This window comes from Manis javanica, chromosome 14, assembly GCF_040802235.1.
Source record: "Manis javanica isolate MJ-LG chromosome 14, MJ_LKY, whole genome shotgun sequence".
NCBI classification, from domain to species: domain Eukaryota; kingdom Metazoa; phylum Chordata; class Mammalia; order Pholidota; family Manidae; genus Manis; species Manis javanica.
The window spans coordinates 2,660,320-2,667,889 of record NC_133169.1 but is presented as its reverse complement, the minus strand read 5'-3'; positions in this window follow the sequence as shown (position 1 = coordinate 2,667,889).

Sequence of the window (7,570 nt, the reverse complement as noted above, 5' to 3'; positions counted from 1 at the left end):
AAATAATCAGGTTCTCATCTGTGGTACAAGGCAGTGGGAAGACGCTGGGGGACCCGGGGGAGTAACAGGGAACTAGAGAGGACGGGTTTCACTGTGATGACAGTGGTGTGGGTGGAGGGGGCCTCTCTCTGGAATGGCAGAAAAACAACAGCTGGCAGTGGGGGAGCGAAGGGAAGAAGCCCAGTCCAAGGAGGAGGAGATGGAGTTTTATAAAACCACTCCTCGGGGATCCCTGGCGACTGTGCTCTGGGGAGCCCACTGGACCCTTCCCTGCGGTCTGCATGGGCCAGGCTGCTGAGGATGCCCTACCCTTTGTTCCCGAGGCATTTCGGCCCCTCCAAGTCACAGGTTGGGGTGCGAACAAAAGGCAGATGTAGTTTGAGCACCTTACAAGCATCAGTGGGCTGGTTTCTACGGTTCCTTTTAAGCGGCAGCATCTCACAGGATTCAAAAATAGGCACGTACCACGCACGAGCCTCGGATGTCATGGCCACTCAAAAAATCCCATCCAGGAGTTGCCGTGGGCACCGAGATGATCGCTGGGAGGGAAGAAGACGATGGCGGAATCCACCTCGGGCAGCAGCACGCGGCCGTTAACCACGCGACCGCTTTTTCTAAACACTGACTCTGGTGGCGCTTGGAGGTCAGGCAGCCTTCCCGTGTGGGTTAGCTCAGCGCTGCACGTCCCAAGGGGCACAAAGGTGAAAATGCCGAGGGAAAGAGAGCAGACGGGGGCTCAGAACTGCGCTTGCCTGCTGCCAGAGCAGCCGAAGGCGTCCACCCGCCTTCCCTCCCAGACCTCAGCTCTGACGGCGCTCGGCCCGCACGGGCTGGCGGTGGGGAACGAGGCCTGAAACGCGCTGCTCGGCCTTTGTCCCGTCTGTCCCTCTGCTCATTTTACTTGAGTCCCTTGGTCCCTAGTCTCCCATGCTTGGTGGGCCGTCCTCCTGACACCCACAGCAAAAGGCAGGCCAGGCCTGGTCCACCTCCCAGGCGCCAGTCTCCGCTCCCTGTCCGCTCCGTGGGGAAGGGCCGTGGGTCCGTTCTGCAAGGCCGCTCGTCTGGAGGCACGAAGGAGAGGATCCTGGGGACAACGGCTCTTTTTGGGTTTTCCTGGTCTTACCTTGAGTTATTTTGCAATGTAAGGATAAACACTTAGACAGCCAAGTGCAGGATGAACAAATCAAATTAACCGACAGGCCAGCTGAGCAGCTATACCCACTTTCCATCCACAAGGAGCCAGTTAACTCAGGTCTCTACACGTGTATTTTGCAAAATATATCTGAAAAATAAATATATTGATCCCAATCACATCCAGGCAGAAAAGAAAATTTTAAAACACATTCCTAGTCAATCCTAACTCATCCCCCACTGAACGGATGTTGAGTAAATGTGAAGCATTGGTTTGAAGGGTCACCCAGTCCTCCTCCAGCCCCGGGTGTGGGCCTGGGGCAAACAGACCAATTTTAGTTGAGCTTATAGGTCAGAGGGCACGAGCAGCCCTCATGGCTCCGGCGGGGATGAGCCCAGCTCGCTAGAGGAGGACACCAGAGAGGCGTCAGGTTCAAGACCCACAGAAGGGCCTCCGCTGGCTGTGTCTGCATTCGGCTCCTTTAGGACCCTGTACCCAGAGCCGTGTCTGCCTGACGAGTCAGAGTCCTGGGTCCAGACCATCTCTTGGGAAACCATGTCAGCAGACCTGTTATGTGATCTGTGAGGACTTGAAGGAAGAGCCAGGATTCGAGTCAGGATCCCAAGCGTGCCTTCTGAATTAGAGTCAACCTAGGATGAGAGCTTGCACTCCATCCTTCCAGTCTCTGAATGACGTTAAAGGGCATGTGTTGTGCCCCGAGGTGTGTGTAAAGGTCCCGGCAGATGCACACCCAGAGCAGCAGCTGACGAGGGTTTACTGCAGGAACTGTTTACAGAGGCACGGGCAGGGTTAAGGGAACAAAAAGGCAAAGGAAAGTGCCTTAGGCACTGGCAATAGAGAGAAAGGGACGCTGCCCTGGGACTGGAGGGACACGGTGAGGGTGCTGTGTGCAGACCCCGGCGAGAGCCACAGCCGTGGGGGGGCCACCTGATGACCTGGCCGTGACAGGGAGGAATACCCTGACCTCCCCTCCTAGGTGTGCTCTTGGCCCAGGAGCTCGTTAGCCAGTCTTAACTGGAGTCCAGCCGGGGGAGAGCCCAGCAGGCTGGAGAAGGCCAAGTGGGTCTGGAGGGACCAAGACCGCCAGCACAGAGGCTGATACGTATAAATGCCAAGGCCATCTCGGGACAACCTTTCCAGTGCTGTTGGTTTAAATGGCTGAGAGCACGAGACCCTAAGAATTAATTCACGATTGGAATAGGATTTTAGCTGCACAAAACCAACAAGGAGAGGCAGGGATTTTTTTTTACAGGAAAGAAAAAGAGGAGACAGATCTGAATCGGCCTCTGTCTACTGAGTTACACAGAGTTCAGTAGGAGAAAACTCCCCCAATAAGGAGAGAGTAGTAAGCACAAAGGGTCCCCCAAAACGGAAGCCCTGCACAGAATTCTGAGGTGGGGGTGAGAGAGAGAGGAGAGCAGATTTTTCTTTCTTGAAGGTGAGGCCTTGTGTGCAGGGAATGAAAACGTGGAGGCTGTGAAGAAAAAAGGTACATCTGAGGGTTCCTGCAGGAGTGGGGAGGCTCTGGCAAGCTGCGGTGACCCAGAGGGCAGTCTCCTAAGAGGCGTTACTAGGCGTGGCAGGGTGCAGAGCGCAGGGTGCGCCCGGGGCTGGGGTGCACCCCTAGGCTGAAGAGGCAGGAGCGGGCAGCTGAACTGGAACCCTAGATGCAGAGAGGCCTCGAGATGGAGGAAGGGCAGTCTCCCTGGCCTGGTGGGACCCCACAAGGAAGGGCCAGCCTCCCATCTCCTGCTCGCCTCCCCACCCACCACCACCCAGAGGGAGGGAGTTGGTGCACACAGCCCATTGGGCATCCTCAAGGACACAGAGCCGGGTGGCACGCAGGGTGGGGACTTGCAAGGGCAAATGAAAGACAGCCAGCAGCAAACGCGACATTCAGGGCCACTTGCCTGTGACAGTCGCTGACACTGCCTTGTGAGGGCTCTGCTTTCGGTGTTTGGCCTACACGGGAAGGGGGAATACGGATTTCTCTGGACTCCCCGGGACCTTCATCCTGATCTCGCTTGGGGGAATCATTAACCAAAGACAAATAACAGCTTCTTGCCGCAACCTGCGTTACGGTGCAGTCCGCAGTTACCTTGGTGAGAAGAATCTTGAATACAAAGTCACACCTGTTCTTAGGAGCATGTGCTTTTACCGGTTTTGATTCTGGGCTCATGTTTTAAAGCTTGGTTTATTTTCTGTACCCACTGTGGCGAGTCTCCTCAGCTCCAGTTAAGTCGTGTTGCTCTTCTTTTTGAAATTCCATTTGGGAAGGCGACCGACTGTCTCCCAGCCAAGTTCCATTTGGCTCTGCAGACAAACACAGCCCTGCCAAGCCAGTTGTTAAAATCCCCACTTCACGGGTGGGAAAAGTCAGATGGACAGGGGTAAGTAATGTGCCCAGAGTCACAGTGGAAGCAGGGAAACAAGGGTTTGGACCTAAGTATGTGTGATTTGAAAGCTACTTTTCTACCACTCCATTTTGCCTTTAAGAAAGATCTGCACCCAGGGAGGGATTAAAACCTCAATTGCAGAGAAATCTGGAATCTGACCGCAGGGCTGCTGCCGTCTAGAAGCTGTGGTCCCTGAACAAAGCTGGCGCTCGGGCGGGCCTTCCTCTCGCTGATAAACGGCATGGCGGGAGAGAGTGTCAGGAATATGACAAGTCGGGGGCCTCCAGGGACAGCTCTCCAAGAGGAGCTTTACCTAAAGGACAGGATGTTCAGAGAGGTTAAGATTTCCGCACGCTCTCTCTTCCTGACTGCCGGCGGGGGAAGCTTGCATCCAGGGAGTCACAGTATTTGTGCGTCTTTCAGGCAGCTCTGTGGCACAGGCAGTTCCGTGCTCTCTTTTTATTGCAAAGACTGCGGGGGGTTGGGAGGCAGCGGAGAGTTGGAGGATGTGTGTGTGAGGGACAGAAAGACGGACAGAGATCAGGCAAATCGCTCATGCTCAGTCTCTCAAAAAGAAGGAAAATGCCCCTTCTTGGATAGCAGTGGGGCCAGGATGAAGGAGGCCTTCAGATACAGCCAAAACGTAGGCCAGGCGGTCTGATACTAGACCTATTCAGTTCGTGTGTATTATTTAATAATAAGCTATTTAGCTTACTGGTCGACAATAACTGGGACCGGCCGTAGGACATCTCCCTCACGTTCATTCCCTCTTTCATTCCACAAGCATTTCTGGACAATTTGCAAGAGGACAAAATTGTTGTGGGCGCTGGAAATGCAAAGACGAATGAAGCACGATGGCTTTCTCAGAGGAGCTTGAAGGCGACCTGCTGAGTTCTCGGACAAAGAAGGGACTTCGGAGCCCAGAGGCGACTCTAGCTTGAAACCCCAGCATAAGATTCATTCCTTTGAGTGAAGGCACTGGCTACAGTTAAAATGCCTGTGATTTGAAGATAACTCAGTGGCATGGATTAGCCAGTGTCCCTTTGAAACGAAAGCCATGGAGAACATAGGTTTTGATGAGGAATATCAAAAGGTCCAGGAGCCTCTACGCTGTGTCGGAGGGATAACAAGGGCAATGTGAGGCCATTCGCAAATCGAGACCATCTCCTTTTCTTCCTTTCTTCTCTATTGTTTTAGGCTTTTTAAGACGCATATCTCCATTCATGCTGCCGCGAATCACGTTTGCCATACTGGCCCCTCGCCACAAAAAAGATTTTCTTTTTTTTAAGTCTGGGTGTCAGCAGTTCAGCCAAGCTGATGAAGTCTTTTTTTCTGATCATGAAAATTTAGGTGGTGATGTTTACTGGACGCAGAAATAGTGCCTCTGTTAAGACTGATTTTTAAAAATTGTATCTGTTGTAACAAAATTTACCACCCCATAATAATAAACCATATGAACTAGGCTCTAAAGTCTGGCCTTGCAGCCCTGAGCCTCAGTGAACTCTCAGCTGTAGGACTGAGCTCTGTCCAGACGAGTGCTGCCTGACCGGGACCGGGCTGGCGGTTAGTTCCCCTCGGTACCCCCACCGTCTCCCGCATGCCTGGCAAAGCCAGTGGTGTTTACCATGGAAGGCAAGTGAGCAGAGCGATTTATGTCCATGGGGAGCATTCGCCATTTCCTTCCTTTAGCCCATAAAACGTCATTTCATTGACTTGTGTGTCTCTCGGTATGAGATGATCACCACACTGTGTTTATTTCGTCATCATGAAGTTAGGAAGTGAGCAAGAAAATGTTGCAGCAAAATGGCATCAGACATTGTAGTTTCATCCTTTCTTGTTGTTAAATAAGGTTATTTTTCAAGTCTGAAGATTGAAGTCAACTTTCAGAAACTCCCCCTCGACATCCCCCCTCGCCTTAGCTGCCCTGGCTGCACTCCAAGGTGACCCCGTGTTTCCCCACAAGGTCCCTCACCTTGTGCTTGAAGGCCTGTATTCTGCCCAGGTGTCCAGGACTCACCAAGGCTCCAGCCGGGGTATCTCAGCCTCTGTAACCCCACATCACCTCAGCGATGAAGCCACAAGCAAAGGAGAACATTTTAATCACCATTCTGCAGATGGAAACAAACAGGTTCAAGAGTTAAACTGCTCAAGCTCAAACCACCGGGAAAGACACAGAAGGGAATCCGTCTTATCTTGGACCTCAGATCTCACAATTTCTCCACTGTGTCTCTCTGATTGATTTTGAGTTCTAGATCCACAGCAGGATGTGAAGGCATTTCGATTGTTTACTTAAAGAATAACTAATTAATAATTAAAATGTGCCCATTAGAGCATCATAGACTTTTTTTCTTTTAGTGTTACAGGTCAGCAACATGATTTTCCATGTTTTTCACTGCCATGCCCACCCTCTAGCCATTGGGAACTTTCTAGAAATTCATCAATTTTATTGGGGTGATTTTTAAAGTTTCCCTTTTAAATGAAATTTTGGTGTTCCTCAAAAATATCTTAAAAATTTCTGGACAACACTGTCTCCCCCAATCCTTTCCTGGGTTGATGATACCTTTTTGCCACATTTCGAGTGTGGAAGAATTGAACTCAAGATTCCAAAAAATTTAGGAGTGTCGGTTTGATTAGACGCAGCTACAACCCAGGTCTAACCCCGTGATTAGTCTTAAACAAAAGCCTTGTTATTTTCTCTAGTAAGGAACTGGGTGCCCCTTTCAAGCACACAACGATTCGTGTTTACTTGCTTATCAAAGTCTGGTTTTCTTCTCTATAGGATGTTGTGCTCGGTCCCTGGATGTAACCAATAATACACAGTGTCAGCCTCGGAAGAATGTCTACAGGTGCCAGATAGTTTTATATATTCTTTTATTTCATATTGACAACGATCCTGTGAGATAGGTGTTTCTACATCCATTTTACAGATGAGGAAATGGGTTCAGAGATGTTTATAATTACCTGCTCAAGGTCACATGTCTAGATTGGCAGCACTGACCTGAAAACACATTTCTGCCCGACTGGGGAGGCAGCACCTCTCCCACTCCCTGCTTGGCCCCCTGCTTGCAAAATGCTCTCATGAGTGTGTGGCATGGGAATTTGGAATCCACAGACTTTTCTGGAACTCTTCATTTATTTTATCTCCCATTTTCAGACACCCGAATAAAAGATTAATGTCAGAAATAAACCCTGGGCACGTAATTTTAATTGAATTGTCTATAGAATTGATGTTTCCTCAGTTGGACGTCCTGAGCACGTTTGGGATTATTTTCCAGTTTCTTTCTTTTTCCCCAGGGATACATATTTGATCTGAGACCATCTGTTACTTTCTGGAATAATTTGCCCCTTTTGCTTTAAGCTTATTGTAGGTATTAGATGTGCTTTCTCCAATTGTCTGTGCATGCTGCAAACATTATTAATTACCTACTGCCTGAGAATGTTCTTGTAAAGTGAGAATGGCCTTTGTCAGCAATGCCGCTCGCTATCAGCTTTCTTAATTAAGCTGCTGGTACTCGATGTTCTAGGTACTTTGAAGGAGACAGCGGGAGAAGGAGGTCCTGCCAAGCTCTTCTTCAGCGGGCAGGTGCAGAGATCTGCACCTCTTGCCGATGGTGGGCAGTGCCATGATGCAGTTATGGGGGCCTGCAGCTAAAGGATGCCGGTGAGCTCAGTGACTTCTGCAGACTTCTGCAGTCTGTGTGAGAAAGCTGCTCTTTCAAGGGGGTTAGCTGCGCTGCTCTGAAAGAGACATTTAAAATGGGAAACCCCTCTGTGTCCAAAGGGGGTCCTGTAACGTGTCCAATTTCCGGGTTGGAAGAGACAAAATTAATGCTCATCGATCAGTTAGAGAATATTAAGAGCAGATAGTGAAGTGTGACCTTAGGTGATATAAACCTTTATACTTTGTTCTATAACAATACTGACTTTTTTCCTCCATTAACCAAAAAGAAAAAAGTTAGAAAGGAAAATTTCACAGAAGCAAATTTGGAACATACAGAAAAACACAGAAAGAAAGGAATGA